Source organism: Eretmochelys imbricata, chromosome 17 (genome assembly GCF_965152235.1).
Source record: "Eretmochelys imbricata isolate rEreImb1 chromosome 17, rEreImb1.hap1, whole genome shotgun sequence".
Classification (NCBI taxonomy): domain Eukaryota; kingdom Metazoa; phylum Chordata; order Testudines; family Cheloniidae; genus Eretmochelys; species Eretmochelys imbricata.
The window spans coordinates 12,449,153-12,474,390 of NC_135588.1; the positions used below are offsets into that span (position 1 = coordinate 12,449,153).

At 44.0% G+C, this 25,238-nt stretch overlaps 1 protein-coding gene across 1 annotated transcript in view; it reads right to left on the reverse strand.

The window, feature by feature from the left end:
- LRRC75A (leucine rich repeat containing 75A) overlaps window positions 1–25,238 on the reverse strand; it is a 195,541-nt gene that overhangs the window by 1,595 nt on the left and 168,708 nt on the right. The gene's annotated exons all lie outside the window — the stretch shown is intronic.

A 25,238-nucleotide genomic window follows, 5' to 3' on the forward strand; every position in this document is an offset into this window, starting at 1 on the left:
TGTGGTGATGAACGCTATAGAAAAACCTTTAGATAGATTAGTCTCATGATGCTCCTGCGGAGGCTGATAAGCATCTCTGCCAGATTGGAGTTATACAGATCAACATTGCTTTTAAAGTGCAGCAAGGATCTAGCTATATTAGGGTAACCTAACCGCCGTGGGTATCAGTAGCTGAGGCCTTAACACTAATGAATTAGGAGACGGAGGGAGTTCTATCAGTGTTAATCACTCGAGAAATCACAGGTAATTAAGTTGGCACATCTGCCCCAATGATCATACCAAATCAGCCCGCTGTGCATATGGCTCTGACTTTCCTCACACTCTGAGCTAAAGAACAGTTTTGCTGAATTTACCATTAACATTGCCGGTGTTGCCAGCTTCACATTTTCTCTTTATTTACCTAGGGCCTCTGTTCATGACTTGCTGTGTAAATGGAGAAGTAAACCCTTTCCCTGGCATTTTTAGACTGTGAACAATGACTCAAGGTGTCCACACTGTGCCCCCCCCCAAAAAAGAGTGTTCTTAACTTGCAATATCTAATGCGTGTTAAAAATAGCAGTGACTATACAGCAGCTGTTGAACTCCGCTTGAGAGAGCCTTCAGGAGAAGCTGCTGTGTCCTTACTGTTATCTGAACTTGAGCAAACTAACATACCTTTTATTGGCCGTGTAGACATACCCTGAACACTGAAAGGCAGTCTGGAACCCCCTTTGGTAAAAGAATTAGTAACTGATCCGCTCTAGTTCCGTTTACTCTCTCAAAACCATGGGTTCAAATGAGCCCATCTCTGTTATCTTTACTTTCCTAGGCCCAGGATGTGATACTGAGAGCTGCAGAAGTTCGGGCCTTTCTACTCAAGGAGACGTTGGGGTAACGTGGTCTGCTGGTGATAAAGAATATAATGGTTTCATTCACTGGCAACACAAGCCAGGGTGCCCCCTTGCAATATGATGCATTTGCAGGGGAACACTACACTAGATTTTCTAGGGTGGTGTGGAAGAACCTATTAAACTCTCTCCTTTAAGAAAAAATGTACATCCTGCATCACATTTTGTGTAGTCTGTTCCTTACCAAAGTCTCTCAGTGGGGATTACTGAAAGCTACTTGACCAATCAGTTGGTTGGAACCCCAATAGCTCACTGAGCAGAAAGATGCAAACTCCTACAGCCCTTGCTAAACTCCATTAAAACATTTCATTGTGACTTGGGTAAATAGTCCTTTGGAAGTGCACCCCCAAAGGCATTGCTGCCCAAAAGTCCTAACTGGAAGAATTCTAGATGTGCCTTTATGCCATTGACTTTCTGGAAGTTGTCTTCCACGGGAACTCAACCATATCAACTCAACACCAAGAAGTGAAAAGGAACATTTTAATCCTGGATGATGCCTGTCACAATACAGAGAACAGCAAGGAAGATGTAGAAGGCTGCATTCACTGTCCTGAGTTCCCCTACCCTACCGACAGAGCTAATCGTGATACAAAAGAGAATATCTGAAATGACAACACTGCTTGCTTACTGAGAGTGAAAATGGGGACTTGTTTGTAGTTGGTGCAGTCAAAAGAGGCATGAGACCAAACACCCATCAGCTCATGCTTCCCAAACACCCACGATCTGACCCACAGTCCTGTGCTCTTATTAAGAGGTGCTGCCATTCTCTTTAAGATTGACAGTTATTACATCTTGGGGTCCCTAGGATCTCTCCTTCCACTTCAATTGAGGAAGTGCTGTTAATGTCGAGCTCTTTCCAAAACCGTGTGCAACCGCAGAGCCAGAGGAATTTCCAAAAGCAGTAAGAACAGTGTATGTTTTGTGTGTGGGCACACCCTTAAACTATGTCAGTAAAGATCAGTAGTGTAACTCCTAGTGTGGGCGCAGTTACGCTGGTGCAAATGTGCCTCAGGGATTGTCTACACAAGGGTTAAGACGTGCTGCCTTTCAGGTACACTCAAAGGACCTGCATACATGACACAGTTCTTCAAAGCAGACTGGCTAATATGTAGTCTATAATCTGCTTTGAAAGTGTATTAAGTTAATTGTTCATGTAACTTATTCCTATATAGGAAGGGGAATGAGCTACAGGTGTATAAGGTACCTTTTATAGCTGTGGGAGTTGTACAGGTATATCACTCTTCCCTCCCCACTAAGCAAGAGCCGTACCAGTATAAAAACTGCATAGACCAGGTCTAACTCTTTCTCTCTACATCTGCTGATTATAATAGTAGGTGCAAATAAAAGGTCCGTCTGCCCATCTTTCATAGAAGGATCATGGTACAAACACATCCCTTCCACTTCCCTTTTGAAGGAGATCAGTAGCAGTGGAGAAACTGCACAGCATAAAATCAAAGCGACTGTCCAAGGCCATTTAGGAAATCAGTGGCAGAGCCAGGATTAAAATTTGGGATTTCCCTTCTCCTAATGCTCTTTTCGTTCTTCGGCTCCATGCTGCTTGTTGACACTCGCCTATTACGCATCCCTAGAACAAGGCAAGTACCCTTGTGCGTTGCTATCCTTCGGGCCAAGTGAAATGGACCAGTTGCCAAGCTCCAGTATTTGTCTAGTTAGCACGCTCCCCTTCAAATCACTGAAGGCAACTGTCGCTCCGGATTTAGGCGCTGTCAGTGACCTCAGTGAGAGTGTTCTGAAGTGTGTGTGTACCATGAACACAATCTCCTGCCCACTAAAGGGATGATGGCTGTGTGCTATAAACCAGCTGGTTTCATCTATTCTCTCCTTGTCTGCACAATTCCTTACTTTAACGAAGAACCAGAGCTCAGCAGTTTGGGACGCCTCCGCAGACTGTGGAAAACTGCGTGCTGCTTCACGCAGCGATTTGATTAGCAGCCCCCTCGACTCGACCTGACCTTTTCTCCTGGCTCCTAGCAGTGTGCTCCATTGCAAGCAGCTTAATTAGGCCTAAGCCCAGACATGTAGCACTAATGAAGGTTCCTAAAGTAGATCTGAAGGGGCAAAACAGTGACATTTCAGTCCTCCTTTGCTGGTCTGTTTCTTACTCTGGATGGATGCCTAGCAGCCCTGGACCACAAGGAGAGCGAAAGCTGGAACTTAGAGCCACGGACCAGCTACCACCTCAAGGTGGGTGGTTTTGTTTTGTTTATTTTAAATCACCAGGAGAGCTCTCCCCCGGCGATAAAGCGTGTCTCCACGGCCCACGTCACAGCGCTGCCGTGTTATGGCTGTGTTATGGCTCAGCCACTGTAGCGGTGGTTCTCAACCCGCAGCCCAATCAGCACACAGCTGCGGTCCATGTGACCGCCTCAGGGCCATACAGGCAGTATATGCATTGTGTGGATGCGGCCCACAATGGTCAATCAATTAAGAACCCCTGCTCTGTAGGCTGCAGCACAGAAGAATAAGATCACACACTTGAGCAGCCCTGACGCAGACGAGGCTGTATGCAATAATGTAACAGATAGGAGTAGAGAATAGTGGTGTCCTCCAGTGCCGTGTGAAACCGAGACATCATGCTGTTTGCAATTCATGCCACCACTTAGTCATTTAAGTGACGGTTAGCATGGCGACGTGTGCACACCCACGCACGCTGTCTGGAGAAGAACAGTGTCGTGCATGGAAAATGCAGCGTGGAGGCAGAATGGCAGTCTGCAACTTGTCACTGTAAAAGATTTGCTTGATGCTGCTTCTCCTCAGCCGAGAATGAGACACAAGGCATTGGACTGCTGATCACACACACAGTGGGCTGTAACGGTAAAAGCCTGCAACACTTTCACACCAGACACAGCAGCACAAACTGCTAAGTGTTTTTGCTTTGACTCTTTTTTCTCTGACACTAAGCAGAGGTCCTGGAAGCTGTGCAGAGGGAGAAGGCTAACGATCATTAACTCGAACTCCGGATAATGAGAAGGTGACTGGTAGCATCTTTTCCATCTCCTTATGGAAAGCACTTGAGAATGTGTCATTACAAAGATTAGAATGAAACTATATTCTGATGCGAGAAAAGTGCAGGCCGGTGTAGAGGATTTATCCAGACCATGCTGTGCATAAGTAGTATCTTTGTAATAATACATTCCTCCTTCAGGGTACAGAAGTTAACTGTGGTCTCATTTTTAGTGAATTCGATGCACATGAAAGGTATCAAATGGACAGTTGTCTCCTGTGTGTGGCACTTTTTTTTTTTTTATTCTCTTATTTGTCCTTTTAACCACCCTCTGCTTTTCACCATTTCTAATGTAAATTTGCTGTTCTGAAAGCAATACTGTAAGACATCACAGGTACTGGTTTTATACACGACAGCCATCAGTTTATCGCTACAACCCAGAACCTACTGCTTTTAAAACGCAGAGCCCAAGGCGAACTTTAGTTGGCTGCATTCAGTCCTAGGACGTATCCTCTGTGGGCTACAGCCATTGTGCTCGCATGCTTGAGTACATTTTCCTACTATAATGGTGGGTTTGTGTCTGCTGAGCTACTTTTTAAAGTGTGGATTTTAATTGCTGTCATAAGGGTGCTGGGTGGTTGAACCCTGTTGTCAGACCAAGTCCAAGCTTTCCTCATGCAGCTTTGCCTGTCAACCTCATTGCTCCTCGAAGAGAGGGCAGTTCAGTCTCCATGTCCCATTGTAATTTTGGCTTCTCTGACTGTGCCAGTTATGGGACACCTGTTGAGGTGGAAACTTGACTGAAACCATCCAACTTGCCTCACGTATGCCACCCGCACAGTCATGAGAGGGTCTATACTGACCCAATCAGGATTCAGACTAGAGGCGAAAGGTTCGGTATCTTCATCTGCACCAGTGATGGGCACATTAGAAATGCATCTCTTGACAGGTCCCATTACCAGTCTCTGGTCTAACTGCCCAGGTTTTAATACTGCTTCCCTCCCTGTTGTAGTAGGTCAGGAAAACTTGGAGATCCTCTGAAGAAAGGGGCTGTGTATAGTAAATACAAAATATTATACTCTCTTGCAGACACAGCCTGTGCTATATTTATTTTTAATAATTTACGCTTACTGCTCTGGTCACATTGGCGACCTTGCAAGACAATCTGTCCCCTAGAGTTAGCACTTGCCATGCTCAGCTCTGTGTTATGCCACACAGAAAGCAATTCTCACAAAGCTGATCTGGTTGGTTTCAAGCCTGAGGGTTTCAGTCTATGATTTAATTTATCATGGTCAGTGATTACACTCTGTTCTAAGAACACTTCTTGAAATGGATGATCGGCTTGAACGAGTCGGGCCAGAAACTTAATAGAGCGGGGGGGGTTTAGTAGGAGAGATATCTGATTCAGTAGGTTGTAATTTTGATTCAAGGTATGAAGGCAGCTGATTCAAGTCAACAGTGGAGCTCTGTGTGGTTTAGCAGTATGTGTATGTTTGGAACAAACTGTCCAGACCATGCCACAACCTGTCTATTGTGGCATGAGACTTACGGGCTCTCTGTCATGCACAGCGTGCCTAAGTGGTCCACAGAAATACTTCCATGTTGTAGATGCTGTCACATTTCAGAGCAACAACACCTCTATTTCCGCCTCAGCAGTCCATCAAGGGCACCCCCAAAATCCTCCCCAAACCCTACACCCCCTTTCCTGGGGAAGGCTTGATAAAAATCCTCACCAATTTGGATAGGTGAACACAGACCCAAACCCTTGGATCTTAAGAACAAGGAAAAACCAATCAGGTTCTTAAAAGAAGAATTTTAATAGAAGAAAAAGTAAAAGAATCACCTCTGTAAAATCAGGATGGTAAATACCTTACAGGGTAATCAGATTCAAAATATAGAGAATCCCTCTAGGCAAAACCTTAAGTTACAAAAAGACACAAAAACAAGAATATACCTTCCATTCCGCACAGCTTATTTTATCAGCCATTTAAACAAAACAGAATCTAACGCATATCTAGCTAGATTACTTACTAAGTTCTAAGTCTCCATTCCTGTTCTGTCCCCGGCAAAAGCATCGCACAGACAGAGAGAGCCTTTGTTTCTCTCTCCCCCCCAGCTTTGAAAGTATCTTGTCTCCTCATTGGTCATTTTGGTCAGGTGCCAGCAAGGTTATCCTAGCTTCTTAACCCTTTACAGGTGAAAGGGTTTTTCCCATGGCCAAGAGGGATTTGAAGGTGTTTACCCTTCCCTTTATATTTATGACACCCCCTCTTCGGCTTCCAGCTCCCCAGCCATTGCCCTTTTTGGGTAGAGACCCACGTCTCCCCCTTCTGACTGGGGTATTTCCAGGCGCACAGTGCTCACTGTGTTTAGTCTCAGCACAGGCAGGCTGACCAAGGACACTTGCTGGCAGGCTCTCTCTTCAGAGACCATTAACAGTGTAATTGCTACAGATATAAGGTACCACACACACAGCACTTCCTATGCAAACCTATTTTATTTTTATGGTAAATAGCACTGCAGTGAAAAAACACACAAAAAGAACCTACACTCATGCTAAGCACTTATCAGAGTTAACCCCCACTCTAACATGGGCTCTGGCAGTTGTCAGTCTGTCACAGAGGCCCCAAGCAGTAATGAAGTTGTACTTCTCACGGCACTCTGATACCACAGCGATTAGTGCGTTATACATGGCTACGTAGGAGTGTCCACTGCTGCCACTATTCGCAACATAACACCACCTACCACACGGGGTAGTCAGAGGGGTAAGTCCTCGGGACTTGCATCTGCAATTCATTTTGCAGTGCAAAAAAGGGAAGCTGAGCGTCGGATGGTTTGAAAAGGTACCTCTAAACGCCTGTAATGCATTATTCACAGCCGCTCGCTCGCTCGCTCCTGGAGCAGAGCTCCTTTACCTGCCTAACTAAAATCTGACAGCCTTGCCCAATTGTATAGGTAAATAATCACTGATGTTTAGTTACCACTGTACTACCCCGTTAGGTTGTGATTTTCAACATGCCTATAAGAGTTATAGGCTGCTCCTTTGAAAATCCCGTTCACAAGGAATAAGTGCTTTCAGGTCCCCGTGTCTAGCAGGCCACTACACTATCCCTCACCTCAAGTAATTGGAGAGTCTGATTCTATTGTGGGGAGAGAGAGGGATAGGGACTCCTCCAAAGGTGCAGAAAGTATCCTCGCGTCCGGGGCGTGTGTGTGATTTTTATCCATTGTTAGTGATGACTTTACATCACCAATGCCCTGGGCTCGAACTACCAGTTTGGAAGAGAGGGATGCTAAATCCCATTAATCCCTGAGCCATCTTTCTCACTAAACATGTAGAGCATAGATCTGTGGCAGGCTAACCATCTGGCTGGGAACACACCCACCCACCAACCACTAAGCTAGATAGAGGGGGGTGTGTGTGTGTGTGTGTGTGTGTGTGTGTGTGTGTGTGTGCACACGGTGGGAGGCACACAGGAAAAGCAATGAGTTCCACTTTAGAAAAGAAACATCTGACAGACTGGTCCGAGAAGTCCGATCTAATAGGTTCCCCCTTCCTTGGCAATGCTGAATTGTCTCCTAGAGTCTACAGGTATTTTTTTTTTCTCATTGTTCCTTTAAAATGTTTGTTACAAGGAAGAAGTAAAAATTGATAGGGAGAGAGATTAAAGCCAACTTCCATTCAGAGGCTTGGCTAAATATTGGAAGAGCATAATATTTTCAGTTTCTATTTGTACTTAAAACACCTGAGTATTACAACTTCAAACATCTGAATGCCACAGCTGATCCTGGAAGGGAGCTGGTTGATGTCACACAACCTCACCAGGTCAGCTGAGATTTTGGTAACAACTCTGCAAAGGAAATTATGCAGTGGAATAGCCTCTTATTACTTGGCTGCCTTGGATTAGTCATCTCCTGTAATACTGCTTGCTAGGGGAATACCTGACAGCACAGGAGAATTAAAACATTTTGTCTTTTGTGGATCTGCGTGGGCCAATTCAACCTATCTGCTCTGAGAGAGCATGTTTGTCTGTCGCACTGTGAACTAAACAACAGAATCTCACCCAAGCTTGGCTGTGAAATTGAAGGCCTTCCCAGCAAATGCATCACCTGGACATGTAGACCATAGAGTCTGGGCTCTTCAGCGTGAGCTGCTACAATAGACTAATAATGCAATCTGTTAGTTACACAAACTGATTTCTAAAGCTTTATTATTATCCACAAGTGATGGTCTGATGGCCTATACTCAGGCTTTGAATATCAAACCTCCCTGGAATCGTGAGTTTGCCTCTTCATTGGTTCAACTCAGCCCTTGTGTAACTCCCTAACTCTGTTCCCACGGAAGTCAATGGGAGTTCAAACATCCAAGGGGAGCAGTGGGGGCAAAAAACCTCACTGGCTTCAAGATTGTGCTTGAAAAGTTTATGACGGGGATGATGGGATGAGATGGCCTACAATGGGCATGTGGCTGACCGGCAACTGCTAGCAGCAAATACCTCCAACGGCCGGTGATGTGACACTAGATGGGGAGAGCTCTGAGTTACTACAGAGAATTCTTTCCCAGGTGTCTGGCTGGTGGGTCTTGCCCACATGCTCAGGGTCTAACTGATCACAATATTTGGGGTTGGGAAGGAATTTTCCCACTGGGTCCCATTAGCAGAGACCTGGGAGTTTTCACCTTCCTCTGCAGCATGGGTCACATGTTGGTTTAAACTAGTGTGAATGGTTGAGTCTCTGTAACTTGAAGTCTTTAAACCATGATTTGAGGACTTCAGTAACTCAGCCACAGCTTAGGGGTCTATTACAGGAGTGGGTGGGTGAGGTTCTGTGGCCTGCAATGTGCAGGAGATGATCATGATGGTCCCTTCTGACCTTAAAGTCTGTGGGTCTGAATAATTATATGTCACCCTGAGAGGAAGACCGAATATTCACATCACCTGTTTAGAAAGGGGTGAGTGTGGTCTAGTAGCAAAAGCATGGTGCTCAGAGCCCTAGTATTCTTAACTCTGCTGCTGACCTGCCATGCAACCTGGCAAGTCACTAACCTCTCTGTGCTCCCATTTCCCATCTGTAAAATGGGATAGTACGTTTCACCTACCTCCCCAAGGGTGCTGGGAGTCGTCCTAAATGTCTGTGAAGTGTTTTGGGAGCCTTGGCTGAAAAGCACTATACAAGTGCAACCTTTACTACTAACCTCCATGTTCAGTGTTGTAGCCATTGTTCATTCTATAGCTCTTACGTTTATCATGGGTTCAAGTGACTATTTCACAGTGAACTGGCTGATGGCTCAATTTCAGATATTTTATATTGACGACGATTATTCCCACACAAGGGCCAGCTGCTGACTCTGACCTTTTCTAGAATCTCATTAGGTTAAAGGTGGCTTTGTGAGCACCATCTCCCTTCCTTATCCATCGCCAGAGAACACACACCTGGCTAATGTTGCACTGCTTTCATACAAACAAATTTAAAGTCGTACATCTGGGAATGGAAAACATCAGCCACACTTAGGATGGGGGCCTCTATTCCTAGGAAGCAGTGACTCTGAAAGGGACTTGGGGAATCCTCAGCTGAACATGAGCTCCAGGTGCGACACTGGCTAGAAAGGCCAGGTTGTATAGCCGGGGAATATTGAGTGGGAGAGCGGAGGTTATAATACCTCTGCATTTGACACTGAAGCAACTGCTACTGGAGTACTGTGCCCAGTTCTGGTGCCCAAAATTCATGATAAATTGGAGAGCGTTCAAAGAAAGCCATAAGAACCATGAAAGGATTAGAGAACATGCCTTATAGTGATAGGCTCAGGGAGCTTCATGTATTTAGTTTAATAAAGAGAAGATTAAATAGTGACTTAATCAAAGTAGCTACACAGGGAACCAGTAGTTGATAATGGACTCTTCAATCTAGCAGATCAAAGGTACCCAGTGGCGTCCCACCTATTTAGGCAACGCACACATGACATTGCTTCAAAATTTACAAAAAAAGTGGACTAACTGGCAGCCTGGGGGCTGGATCCAGGCCGTGGGATGATTCCATCCGCTCCCAAACATGTAGAACAAAATGGTGCTCTCCGCACAGCATGACCCTGGATACATTACACATGCGAGGTCATGGCACACGGAGGATGCCGTTTGGTGGGATGTCACTAAAAAAGGTTGACCTAACCCTGCTTAGCTGAGGAGATGGCCTGGCTGAATGTTGCCGACCTCCAAATCTAACCGTGTCAGTTCAGTGAAATTCAGGGGCACTCAGGTAGCCTACATAACTAGTCTCCCACCCACTCCACCTACTCAATCCTGCTGGGTCAAGAAGTTCAGGCAACTGCTTTCAAATGGCCCTGGGGCATTTATCACAAAGGCTTCCCCTTGCCTCTGAAGTCTCTCTCTAAGACATCCTGCAGCTCTTTCTGAATCTCTCTGACTGGGAACAGAGCAGCACATCTGTAGAATGAGGGGAAAAGATGAAACTCAGGCTGTCTTTAAATTCCATTTAAATATGTGGGTTTTTGACATGATTTGTGAAAGTGCGGTTGGGGGATGTGGGGGGAGCTCAACTTAAATAAGGGGAAGCTGGGATGGGGAGAGGTGTTTGTCTTCACACCAGACTCTCAGTGCATCAAGTTTCCTTTAAAACTGGAGGTAGCAACCACTTGGGTTGAATCTGACCAGTAATTCTGGGCTCTGGGAACGGGCTAAGAACTAAATTCAGATGCTTTTCAAAAGACTCATCTTGCAGAGGAAGTGAGCCACACCTGACAGATGAGGAAGCATTGGGCTGCCTAGCGAGGAGGAGGAGGGCGGAAGGGGAAACATCATTTTGCAGTAGCAGCTGTGAATAGTATGGATAGAGAGAAGGTTAGAGTAAGACACAGCACTTCAATAGTCACTGAGAGCAAACTGGAGGTTAAAGGCCTGTCTCCTCTACACAGATAACCATGTTAAACTTGTTTTTCCCTTCCGTGCATGGTCAGAATAAATATTAACTGTGTTAGTTACCTAAGTTAAAGCATTGTTCCCTAACAGAGTTATTAATTCTGTCCACAGAGACATGTTTACAACATGGTTATTTCTGTAGTGTAGCAGGATGGATTTGATTTAAATCACTAGTCAGGAAGACTCTATTTAATCATGGTTTTCTATATAAAAGTGCATTCTTGTTGGTTGTTATAACCTTAATACATATTTTTCACAACTCAGAGATAGATGTAGGTTTCATTTTTAGAAGGTACACATTATACATTTTTAAACAGTGATTTATTTTGAAAACTTTTCAGGTTAGTTTTACAGCTATATCAGAAAATGAATGTTTGTTTGGTTAGTTCATTTACCAAAGGTAATTGAAGCAGATAGTTCATCTCCCAATGACTTCACAAATATCTCCAATTCAACAGGTTAATCATTAATATTTGGAGGATTTTCTTGCCATGATGAATTAGGAGGAGAACATCACCAGACAGACATTTAAATTGTTTTATTTAACTAAAACAATGTTAAGTATTCTGGATTTTTTTCTTCAACAGCAAACATGAAATATTTTAACAAAATAATCATATGTCCTTCGCTTCTCACATTTAGCTCCAGACTTCTCCTTGTCCAGGTCTATTCCACCCTTTGAAACTTTGCACTTTTAGAGAGAGGTAAGGGGTTGACGCTGTGTACACAAAATTGCAGAGGGACAACAGAGTTGAGGTCTGTCATTTCTCACCTCTATATAGATATTTATTTAAAAACATTTTTGCTGTTAACAAGCATGTTACCTCTGGAGACACACATCCACAGTTTGAGAACTGCAAAACTAAGCATCTCTGATGGTATCTTCTAGACTGAGCACTGAGTCCCAGTGGGTAGATAGAAAGATTAACCTAAATAATCTATACAGAAGCCCCTGTAACCCCATAAGATTGGGTCCCCAATCCATGAACTATTGGAACTCATTTACAAAACTTTCCTTAAACATGACATGAATATATTGTTTCATACTATAGAATTTATAATCTCTATTCCCTGATGAAATATCTAAAGCTAAGTTCTTTTCCTCAAAAAGCATTTTATAAAAAAAATGATTTTTTTTTTTTAAAAATGTTTTTTTCTCATTGATTTTTATCCACCCTGGTAGGCAGGGCCTTACGGCTGAATAGAGGAAAGGGGCAAATAGGCTAGAAGTGACACCAACATCTATTGGTGGGGAAAGGTTGGGGGAAGCCAGTGGTCAGCACATTATGTCTCCCTTTTGGACTCATCAGGGCTCTCTGTGGGCATCTCATTGCAATGTAGACATACCAAAATTGAACAGGTTTCCAGGGGGTGCTTATGGCTCATTTCACTGCAGTGCAAGAGGCAAACATTCCTTGGCCCACAAATTGCTTAGGGCCTTGGCTTCCCCGGGACCTAATTATCATGTACTGTACCAGACCCCCCCAATCTATTTTCAGATGAGTCGGTCTTATAGACCTGGTTTATGGAAGCAACAAAAACAAAATTTGTTGCTGTTGTCTTCCCAGCTTCCTTGCTTTTCCTTTCAATTCTGAGGAGTCCCCAGGAACTTAAAGCAGGTTCTATTTCATTCAGATTGGAGTGGCATGACTCTGCATCCCGATGTCTTGGCCAATATTCTCAAGTGAGTATTGATTTTGGAGGCCTAACTTGCTGAGCTGCCACCTTCCGAATGCCAGGCCCCCTTCAGGTGTTTCCCCAGTTGAGTACCCCATAAATCACTAGTCACTGCTGGAAAATCTTAATCATGGATTCTGCCTCCAGTTCTACCACTAGCTCACTGTGTGACCTTGGGCAAGTTCATTTCCCCATCTGCAAATTGGAGGTAAGACGGCTTCTCTATCCTTTCAGGGCAATAATTCATGTTGTAGAGCACTTTGCAATCCTCAGATGAAAGGTTCTACACAGTTATCGCCTTTCTGGTTTGCCATTGCTCTATTCTGACTGGAAACAAAGTTTGCTCAAGAACCACCTGATTGCAGAAGTCTCCCACGCACCGCGGATTGGAAGTTGAAGGGGAGAGCAGAGTAGAGGGCTTGCAGGATTGGAGCTGAGGAACCTGTTAACAAGTTGGCCTAATCAAACAAACCAGTTATTTCCACATCCTCTCTCAAACATGGCCCTCCCTCCAGTTTTTCCAAAGGAAGGCAGAATACCCTCACTCTGCACTTCAGAAGAAGACCTTAAACAGACTCCTTCATTTGGCTGATACTAGAATAATGATGTAGTTACCGCTGGGTAAAGTGAGGCACAGAGAAGTCATGAACAACCACCTCAGTCTCAACTCAAATGTAGTACCAAAGAAATGAGGGGCGGGGCTGGGCGTGTAGCCAGCATTATTGGCTCTTGCCAACAGAGGGACCCCAACAACAAAGGCTCCACTTGACTATAAACTCAGATTTCTCTGCAGATGACTGGAGTGAATTTTGCATCCCTTTCATATTAAAGCAGTCCAATGGAAAAACTGGCAATGGATCAGCTGGCTACGTAAGGAGTCTTATTATATTCCATTCCCCGTCCCTGCTTCACTTCACATAGCTTCTGCATTTTACAGCAGCCCCAGCCTAACAGACCCGGGGATTGGGTTCTGCCCATTGTAGACATTGCACCAGATGCAGAGCTCAACAAGTCTGGATGCAGGGGATTAGCTGGGGCCTACCTAGCAGCTGTAAACCAAATCTGTAACACTTTGCACGGCTCTACACTTGTATAATCTTTGAATGCACACTGAGACTTCTGGGTTAAGAAACAGCATCTTTCTGTAGCCTCCCTTTGGTAATCCAGCCGAAAGACAAGCACAGCAGGAGAGGGGAGTTTGATACAGCAGGGTGCTTAAGCCCTTGTACTTGTTTTCAGGCATACTAGCAGCAGGAGACCTGTGTTCTGAATAAAAGAAACTTACCTCATGTAATATGATGTCTGATGTAACAGCCTCGTCAATAGCCCTACTTTTTGCTAGGTATTTTTACCATGTGCTACAGAGACTTGTACTTCACTAGTAAACAGACTTCCAGCCCTTAAAGGTTCAAAAATACAGTTTAGGCCCATTCTCCCATAATAGACAAATAGGGTTTGAAGCATTTTACAAATTTTAGAGCTTTTAAGTGGACAACTTCTTATATGTACCGGCCCGGGATCAAAGGTCACTGCAGGAGGTTGGGTCAATAGGGTCAGACTAAAAGAGGCTGCTGTTTAAATTCGGTTTCCATGGATAAGATTATTCCTGGGTGCCGTTTAGCAGTGGGCGAGCCAAACAATTTCTACAAGCAGGCTTAATGAAGTATGCTTTTCTGATGGCTGAGGTCAAGAATGCAGTAAGCACCATTTAACATCTGAGCCACAAGAGAGGGAGGAAAGTGTGCACGGGACACACTGCTAAAGCATAGATGTTTCTGAATACGTGCCTACCACAGAGAGGAGACAGTATTAATGCCCATACCCCCATCTGCCTACTGCTAACAGATCAGGTAGAATGCAGCTATCTTCTCCAAGCAACCTACGTGTGAGTTCTTTGCTTTGAAGTGAGATGTTCTCAGACTTTCAGCACTGACCGCCACCGTCTGCGTTTGGGAGACCACCTGGTAACAGGAGACGGAGCCTCTCACCTTTGAGCTGCCCGTGCAACTCCAGCGCAGGCTGGCAGTTATTGCCGTTGGGGATCTGTGGACTTGCTGAAGCTGGCGCTTGCCATCCAGTTCCTAATGAACAGGCATCCACGTCACTATAGCTACCAAGGTAACTGGAAGCCTCCCCTTTGGCGGTCTCAGCGGGGCCTGCAGGAGAATGGGTTGCCCTCTCAACCCTCACTGCGGGTCTCTCTAGGTCAGGTTGGTGGGGCAGCCTTGCACTCACGTTGCGTTTGCTGTACCCATTCTGTAGAGAAATAGATTTCATTCTCAGGGACGTTAATCTTTCACCAGCATTAAATCTGTGGGCATAAAAATAAGTGTGTCTGTGTGTGTCTATGTCTATGTATGTATGTAATAAATTAATTAGAAACACACGTGAACTAGGACACTTTAGATATTTGATCCAAATTCTCCTCAAGTTAGGTGAGGGGTTGGATCCAAGGCTCCTCTTCTGTGCCAGTAGAAAGATGGGTTTTGAGCCCAAATCTGAATATAAGGTAGGTCTACACAGAAACTAGACACCCGTGACTGGCCTGTGCCAGCCAACTTGGGCCTAGGCTAGAGCCTGGGCTCCAGGACTCTGGGAAATGGGAGCGTCCCAGTGCTCAGGCTCCAGCCCGAGCCTGGAAGTCTACACCACAATGAAACAACCCCACGAGCCTGGGCCGGTCGCAAATTATTCTTTGCTGTGTAGACATACTTGAAGTTGCTTGAGCCCAAAAGGGTTTAGAGCCAAGGTGCCAGTTTGGATGCCATCACTAACAGCATTTTACAATGTATCGTGTTCCTTGGCTCACTACTTAAAACCAAAATGAAAAAGACCTTAAAGCTTTTGAAATCTTTCTTGATGTTCTGGTTAAAGTAACTTCAAAGGTATTTAGTTGGACTGGGGAGCTGAGTGTAGCAATCTGAGTGAAAAGGTCTAGCTAGCTGGAGGAGAACTGGAGTGATGAGTTGTGTTTTGTTTTTAAATATATCAATAGTTTTCTAATCTTATTTTCTCTTTTACATTAGATCTTCATGGAGATGTTTTAGCACAAGAGTGATCATGCAAAGTAAGTGCTATTACTAAATGACTGTGTGTTAAGCTTCAGTAAGTACATTTGAATAACGTACCAGTGGCTAGAGATTTTAATGAGACTATGTATATTAATGTGACTTTTTGGGACCCCTTTTACACACACACACACACACACACACACACACACACACACACGTTCCTTGCACAGTGACTGTTCATGGTTTTACAGTTTAGCGGATACCTCAGACAAACGCCTCCACAGTCATTTAACAAGTACCACACACTAATCCAATTTAACGCATATGTGGGCAGAATGACAGATATGAATTTGGTGTGGCACTTTCTACTATTAATTATTCAGCAAGGCTTGGGAATGAAACTGTTAACAAACCAGTGCACTCTCATAAATGATAATCACCTTCCCCTATTAGGAAAAGCTTTCTGACTGTAAGGATAGTTTAGGTAAGCACTCGAACAGGTTACCTAGGGAGGTTGTGGAATCTCTGTCACTGGTGGTTTTTAAGAATGGGTTAGACAAACAGCTGGCAGGGATGGTCTAGGTATACTTCGTCGTGTCTCAGCATGGGGCAGATGTAACCTCAAGGTCCCCTCCAGCCCTACATCTGTGAGTCCCCGTTTTTCCTGTGCAAGGAAGGGGGTTATTAGTTAACTGTGTGTCTATTAGGATGTTGGAAAATTACAATGGAAGCCACCTCTCCCACACCAACTGTCCCACAACAGTAGTTTTCAATCTTTTTGTCCTTTGCGTACACCTAACAAATGGAGATGCAGACCTGTTTGGAAATCTTAAACCTAGTCTGTGGCCCCCACCAGGGGTCTGTAGACCACTGGTTGAAAGCTAAAGGTCCTACAGTTTTGTGAAATAGCATTTCGGACAGTTGCGGTCAACAGCCTGTTCAGTGACTTACTTTAATGAGGCCAGACCATGTTTGTAGGTAATCTTACAGAACTGTGCAATCTTTGCCTAGCTGCCTCTATACAGGGTTACCTTGTATTTGATTCCTGTGCTTTTCTACTTTGTGAGAACATCAGTCGCACTGTGGATGAGTGACTTTACCTGCACCCCCATTTGTAAAGATTGCTAAAATGAGTCGACTGAGGTTAACTTCTATTTTATCCAAAATGGCTCAGTCTACTGCATGAAGCTAGACTAATGGCAGATAAGCTCCTGTGGAACTTCTAAATTCTGCAGGGCCTATGTTCCTATTTACACAACCCCCTAATTTTACAGTGGTTTCTAGTGTCCTCTCCAAGACCTTTGTAAAATCTGAACTGTCCTGTAATACCTACCACGGAGAGAGTGCTCTCTTCAGTGGCAGCTTTCATCCAAGAAATTCTTATTGCTTTACAGATGTACAAAGTAGCAGTATGGAACACTTTAGAAGCAGAGACGATTGTTCCGGTATGATGCAGTGCTTAAAGTGGGAAAAGGAAACAATGGGCCCAGTTCCGTGAAGTCCTAGACACCTTCAACTCCAGTTGACTTTGTCGGGAGTTCAGAGACTTGCAAGACCTGGCCTGACTGGGACAGTTAACAGGAAGGACTGGGAGGAAGTGAGAGGTAAGTAGGGTGAGCTCTGGTAAGGCCTTGAAGGGTGAGCGGCCTGTGACTTTGATCTAGCAGAAGGCAACTTCATGGCAGCCTCTTATCAGCAGTACAGACTCTGCTTGAGGCAATCACCTTAGACCAGTCATTTTTACTTCGAGAGCAGGTATGGTTTCTGCCAAGAAAATATCAAAGGAGAGAGAAGAGAAACTGTCCTACTCTCTTCCCTAGAGGATTTTCCTCCTCCCTTGAGGGCAGTAGTGATTGTATTATATAGAAATCACATTCTTGAGGGCAAAAATCCTATTCCTACAATACAATCTCTCACTAGGGCAGACTGATCCAAGCTCTTGTGGTGTTGGATTTCTCAGCACTCTGCAGCCACCTTTTCTCAGAACCTGCCCATCTGGAAAAGTCCTACAGAATGCAATGAACATAATGTTTGAGTGCGTGTTTGGAACCATCCAGTAGAACTGAATATAGAATTATATCCCTGCTCTAGAATTTTATAGGATGTTCCTAAATATCTACAAAAATATTTTATTACATAAAAAGTCCATGACATTTCACAGAGAATGTCTGTAGTACACTCTTGGTTTCATCTTTATTAAATTCTAGAGGCCTCTTCCACAGGGGCAGACAGACCTCTGTCAAGTGCAGAGGGGATAGCAGTGGCCCCATGATTTGAAATATACATTCACAAGTGTAGGTATAGGATTGCACATAAATGTAAAACCCTTCTTAATTTCTTCAGCACCGCTGGTGTTTGAGGCTGCATAGTGTGAAACAGAATGGTGATTTTGACAAAATCCAGGTAAGAACATTTTGTGATCTGCTTAAATGCCATAAAAATATTGATATTTAAGCTGAAAGGAAACTCAAACAAGGGAGTCCCTTTTGGATTTAATTCAGGGCATTTATCTGAAGCAAAAAGGTTGATGATGTCAGATTCTTTAAACTGCTATTGAACCTTGTTTTGGAGGGTAGCTGGGGAGGCAGATCTCTCTCATTAGTGGCATCCCATAAAGCCCCTGACAGAACTGCACAAGCTAATGAGTTACCAACACAGGAGATCGCTTCCCTGCTTTAGGGATATAGCACTTTTGGTCACAAATAGCAAGTTGTTTCAATAGCCAGAGTTACAGCATTATTGAAGCTTAATGTACAAATGTTGGTGTTTTTAGAAGGGCAACCAAAAGCAAGGGTTGGATTCTTGCACTGGTCTTCTAGGGAGGAAAGTGGGTATTTCCCAACCAAAATGCCAGTCTGGGAATCTCTTGGAAGGTGAAGGTACCAGCATTAACACTGGGCACTGAGAACGTCTTAGAAACCAATGAAAGTGACAAAAGAATTGGCACTTGGTCATTTACTGTCCTTAGCAGTAGGAGGTGCTTCTCAGATCACCTCTGCAAGGTCTTCACTCCGGAGCCAAAGGAGGGAAGTCACACACTGCTATACTAGAATCGATACTCTGCAAGTGGGAGGAGGATTATAAACATTTACAACAACTGTATTTACTGTTCTTTTACAAGTAACCACAAACACAGTTCAACTCGGCATCCTAGAGGAAGGAATCAGGCCAAAACTTACCTCTATTGTTTCCCCCTTTGAGCTGAATAGCACTATGTAAAAATAAGGAACAGTAGAGCAAAGGTGGGTAGGCTGTTCCCATATTCTCCCCCCTTAGGCATGAGCTAAGGGACACCCAATGATCTTGAAAGATAACACAAGATGTTTTTTACACAAGCTTCAATTAACCAGTCACAAGATATAGTGGGGACCATGAGCTCTGGGAGAACCAAAAAAGGATGAAGCATTTCTGTTACTGATTAGATGATCAACAGTGACATTAGCATACAAAAAAAGTAGGAAGCTTTACAATATGCAAGAAACCCTGTATTGGACAGTCCTCTAAGTCTAAGACACCTAGTAATGGTCAGAGACCGGCTCCTGGATGAGATGGTCTCCTGGTCTGACTCGATATGGCAGTTCCTAGGTACTAAGTTTGTCAAGCAGTATTGCTTCCTTCCTTTTCTCCCAGGTGAAGGGGGATATTTTCTGCAGCTGCTTCGAAGTTCTGGCAGCAGACAGAGTCAGCCCCGGCCACAAGTATGTTTGCAGTTCAAAGCAACAGCGCAGGGGCTGTATTTTCTTTTGTAGGTTCAAAACTTGATTTTTCAAGGGGCTCAAGATTTTGCTTGGTGCTAAGCCACCCCATTCTGGGTGTTTAAATCCAGAAATCACGTAGGAATCCAACAGAAAGTCCTGAGCCAGAACTGCAGCTCACCCCCGAACTCTGGGGCCATTTGGGTCTAGCATGAAACATTTCAGCTTGAGTTCATCGCTCTTCCTGAAAACTATTTTTTAAAAAATTTTATTCTGTGCTCTGGAATTTGTATTCCATTGTGAGCATTCAAAGGCCTGATTTAGCTCCTTGTTTACTGCCACAGAATGCTTGAGGGGATTATTAACCAGTGTACATTTAAGCCTTTGTAAAAACCAAGTCTTTACATATGAACAGCCTGAAAAGATCTCTCCCCTTTCTTCAGAGAGCCTTTGGAAAAGATGGGGTTTATATACATACCTATAAGTGCTTTGAGCTTCCCAATACACACATTCCTAAGGTTTTACTCGTAAGAGGGAACATACCTATGGGGATTAATTATTTTTGGTCTCCTCGTGTTCATGTGCCTTTGCAAGTCTGCTAAGGTTTGTAGTTTCCACTTTATGAAGTCTAGAAATGCTCCCCCCATTGTTAACCCCCTTTACTATTTAAATCAGAGGAAGGCAGAGCTAGCCCTCTTCACAGGAGGCATCTCGGTGAGAAAGAGTGATGTAATGACTAGTGTATGTGCAGAAGGACTGAGGTTGCAGGAGGGGAGGGATTCATCAGTTCTGGGTTTTCATCCAGTTTTGGCCCTTCTATACTGTGTGAGCCTGAAGTCATTTCAAGCCTTTGTAACCTCAACTGACCCATCTATAAAATGCAGGATATGATGATAGTCCTGGAGTCTTAGGAATTCTAGGTTAGTCAGTTAGTACCCTCTCTTCAAAGAGTGCTCAGATTCCCAAGAATCATCTTCACCACAAGATGCTACCAGCCTACATACATCAAGGATCCCTGTGCTTTCCATACTTTCAATGTTTTGTCTCCTTTTCTTCCAATTCCAGGTAATCATGGACTGGATGAATGAAAGGGACATATTGTTAGTCTCTGCCATAACTCTAGCATGTGAATTAGAATTTGAAAGCAAGGTTATCAATAACAAGGTAGTGTTCAACAAATATTTCTGTTCTGTAGTTGGGGGAAAACAGATGATATTGTTTCATCAGATGGTGATGATGATACTCTTTCCCTTCCACAGACATTTTAAAATCAGTAGGTCCAGATAACTTGCATCCAAGAGTTCTAAAAGAGCTGGATGAGGAGCTGACGGGACCGTTAATGTTTATTCTTAATGCGTCTTAAAGCACCAGGGAAGATCCTGGATTCCAACACAGTGGAGCAGCTGATATGCGACATTCAATTAAGAAAGAGTTAAAGGAAGGTAGTGTATTTATTTCAAATCAACATGGATTTGTGGAAAATAAATCCTGTCAAACTAATGTCATTTTTTTTAAAATGAGATTACAAGTTTGGTTATTATAGAAGTCTATTACATCAACACTATTACCTTTAAGTCTTTTGACTTGGTACCACATAACTGTTTGATTAAAAAAACCTAGAACGATATAAAATTAACATGGTACACATTCAATGGATTAAAAACTAGTTAACTGATAGGTCTCAATATGTAATTGTAAATGGAGAATGGTCATTGAGTGGGTGTATTTCCAGTTGGATTCAGCAGGGATCATTTCTTGGCCCTATAGTTGATAAAAAATATTATATGACCTGGAAGAAAAACAATCTTATCACTGATAAAGTTTTGCAGATGATGCAAAAAGTGGGGGAGGGTTAAATAATGAAGAGTACAGGTCATGGATTCAGAGCGATTTGGATCACTTGGTAAACTGGGCACAAGCAAACGATACATATTAAGAATGGCTGAACGTAGGCCATACTTACAGAACTGGGGACTCTGTCCTGGGAAACAGCGACTCTGGAAAAGACTTGGGGGTTGTTGTGGATACCCAGCTGAACAGTGTAACGCTGTGAAGTATAAATGGGAATCTCAAGTAGGAGGAGAGAGGTTATTTTACCTCTGTATTTTGGACAGATACGACCGCTGCTGGAACAGTGTGTCCTGTATTCCACAGTTCAAGAAGGTTGTTGATACATTGGAGAGGGTTCAAAGAGCCACAAGAATGGTTAAAGTATAAGAAAACATGCCTTATAGTGATTAGTCTATAAGTATGTAGATGGGAACAAATATTTAAATAATGGGTTCATCAGGCTAGCAGAGAAGTGTAACATGACCCAATGGCTGGAAGTTGAAGCTAGAGAAATTCAGAGTGGAAACAAAGTATACATTTTTGGTAACTAAATATTGGAACAATCTACTAAGGGTTGTAGTGGATTCTCCATCACTGACCATTTTAAAATCAAAACTGGATATTTTTCTAGAAGATTTGCTCTAGGAATTATTTTGGAGAAGATCTCTGGCCTGTGTTATACAGGAGGTCAGAGTCTATGATCTTAGTGGTCCCTTCTGGCTTTTGGAATCCATACTAACAGTCCTTTTGGTTGCAGGACAGCAAATTGAAGCATAGTCTCCCTACCCACCCCCTGTAAATAAACATCTATTGTCATGAATGTCTTCCATCTTTCAATTACTGTGTGTTTGGCACATTTTAAAGAAAATGGAACTGCTGTGGCACCTGCAGATACTAACGAAGTAATTGCAAGCACCGATGAAACCAAAAGAATGAATGGGAGACAGGAAAAAGAATTCACCATCCAACAGCCAACCTTTTCATCCAATCTTAAAACTAATTAGGTTGTTTGCCCCTCCACAACTCCAATTCCCTGCGTAAATGCTGTGGTTTGAATAGGAAAAAACTGGTGAATCCGATCTTATCAGCACAACCCTGCTGGCCCAAAAAATGAAACAAAGCCCATAAGATGATTCACTGGAACACGGTTACAAAAAATATACTGGTTTGCTACCAGCATGTTAAAAATCATAGTAACTGAAAAATAGGTGTATGAGAAGGTGAAAGACAAGGGGATGAGTGGGACAGAGTTCAGGAAGGGGCAGGAGAATAGATGAGGATAGAAAAAGCCATGGGGCCTGCAGGAGTGACAGTGTTTATAGAAAATTATTCTGGAGAATTGAAAAATGCAAAATATAACCACCAAATACATCTGACAACAGACAATAAACAGGCCCTCAGCATGCCTATGATGTCTACAGCCCGAGTGGGTTGCGTGTTAAGGGAATAAAGTCTAGGCAGCATTGTGCTTGGCCATAAATACTCAGCAAATAATGAATCTCAGCATTGCTTTTTGGAGTCCAAAGGTTTTTTTTTTTTAAAAATATTACATTGTCTATTGGCCACATGGGCAATTAGCTCCCAAACCAATAGTTCAAAAACAGGAGGGGAATTTCCTTGACTCAGACTTAAAGGTTTGTAGATGGGGACAAGTATTTAAATAATGGGCTCATCAGGCTAGCGGAGAGAGGTATAACATGACCCAATGGCTGGAAGTTTAAAGGTGCCCCTGGGCCTTGTTACACTCCCCTTGCACCTGCTAAAAAGAGAAAAGAAACGCTGACTATTCTGCTCCAGTTTGAGAGAGACATTAGTTACAATGAATGTTTAGAGCATATAGTGTTGCACTACCTGATGACATACTAAAGCACAAAGAAAGTACCAAGTAAGCACAGCTGGGTCCATCTAGTCCAGTATCCTGTTTCTGAGAGGGGCCGGTGCCTGCTGCCTTAGAATAAGGTGGAAAAACCCCTGCAGTATGGGATTACAGACTAACCTGATCACAGGGAAAGTTTCTTCCTAACGATTAGTGGCAGTTGCAGTAGGAAGGCGATGGGGAGCTCCCCACACCGAGCACCAAGAGACGAAGCGGATGGCCCCGCATACTAGATCAGATCAAACTACAGCGAGCAGGGTTGAAACAAGGAGGTGCTCTTGGAAAAGCCCAGAGACTTGCCAGCAATTAAAGGAGTGAAACTGCAGGTGACTTGCACAAGTCACTTCGGGTCTGTCAACACGGCAAAGAAAACCCCCCCCACACCAAGTCTCAGAGCCAGGGTCACCTCACTTTGTCTCATGGGGCTCAGGCTGCAAGGCTAAAAATAGCAGTGCAGGTGTTCCAATTTGGGATAGAGCCCAGGCTCTGGCCCAAGTAGGAATGTCTACTTTGCTATTTTTAGCCCAGCAGACCAAGTACCACGAGCCCGAGACAGTTGACCGGGCCTCTGGGAGTTGGCACGGCATGTTTTCCTCTGCAGCATAGGCATACTCTTCCCTTCTGTGCCTCAGTTTACCCAACTGTAGAGTGGGGCTTATACCCACTTTACAAGCATTTTGAAGTAATTAAAGATAGGAAATTTCATTGCAAATTGCAATGAAGAGGTGGTGTTAACTATTACAACCCATCCTCATAGCCTGCAAGCAATGAGGGGAGTAACCCCAGCCAACCACAGGACTCCAGGAAATCTGATGCGGGGGAAGGGAGTGGGGGAGCCTGACAGTCTTAGGAATGGCTTGGAAGGCCACCACCCTGGATTGGCCCAGCATTAGGGCCTGTTCCAATGCCCATTTAAGTCAACAGAAAGCCTCCCAACTGACTTCAATGGACGGTGGCGCTTCCCCTTAGCAATTAGCACTATTGAATAACACAGACCTCCAGAAAAAGGGTGCAGAGAACAACTCAACAGTTTGCAGTCAAATCTCTAAGGCAAGCCGCTGTGTTCGTTACTTGCAGACATTATTTGTGCCTCCTGGGCTTTAAGTAAGCTACATTCCTAAGAGGAGAGGGAAGGAAACTTCAATTCTGATCCTTCAGTTCAGTTTTCTCATCAGCCTAAGAAAGGGGGGAAAAAATCCGCACTGTTCTTCCTGCAATTAAAGAGAAATCGGCTGCCAAAGCATGTGCCTGGGATTTCACTTCCAATAAACTGTTTATTTTATTGGAACACAGATCACGTTTGGGAAAGTTTAAGCAGGCAGCTGCCCCGTTCCCTCCTGTTCCGACGACAGCCAGAGGCTGAGACAGCAGTCGGCATTGCTCTAGGTAGTTTGGGAATATGTTTTCTAGAGGGTCCGGTTATGGCGCCAGATCTGATGTCGTCCTCTGTTTTTTTTCAGGGCTTTGCCTATCTCAGTCTTCGGCTGGAAAACAAAATGCCAGCAGCCCTCCAGCCCCAACTCCTCCTACCACAGGGAGAAGGTCTAACTAATCAAAATAGGTCATGAAGCCTCATGAGATATTTAATCTGGATATGGATCGCCAGGTAGAAGAACCTGCTGCCATTTCAAACAGAGTCCCTCAAGTCAGATTGTCACGTGATGCTCCTTAGCTCCCTCCAGCTGTACACCCTCCACCCAAACTCAGAGACACACGAGCAACGCAGCCTGGGTATTTCCACTCTGAGTGTACTGAGGAAGGAGCTATAAAAATAAGATACAGAAGCCAGCCTTGCAGGAGCAGCTTCAGCCTAAACAGGGTTTTCATAGGCGAGTTTCTCACAAGTGCTTTTCCCTGTGGAATGGAACAGAAACCAATAGGGATTTTTTTGAGTTCTACAGGCACTAAGGGCCAGATTTTTAAAGGAATTCAGGCACCTAACTCCCTTAGGCATTGCCTACTAGATGGGTCAAACTATATCTAGTATGTTGCAAAGAAGCAGGAGTTAGAGCTAGATTTGTCAAGGTATTTAGGCATATTTTCATTTACCTCCCTTTATATTTACTATAAAAAAGTATCAGTGACAGGCCTCTATAATTTGTGCAAGTGTTTCAAGAATGCTTGACATTGAAGAGTAAGGGGTGTGCAAGGAGCGGGTGAGTGACATTTCAATTGTAATAAAACTTTCAATGCCTCACAACCTCCCTGACTGCTTTTTATGACCCTGGGAACACTGCAGTGGAGAGAGAGCCTGTCCTGATAGGGGAGTGGGAATGGCGCGCGCGGGGGGGGGGGAGGGGGGGGAAGAGAGAGAGACTCCTAAATGTCTTGCTGTTCGTACAGCACAGGACAGGGCTTTGCCCCA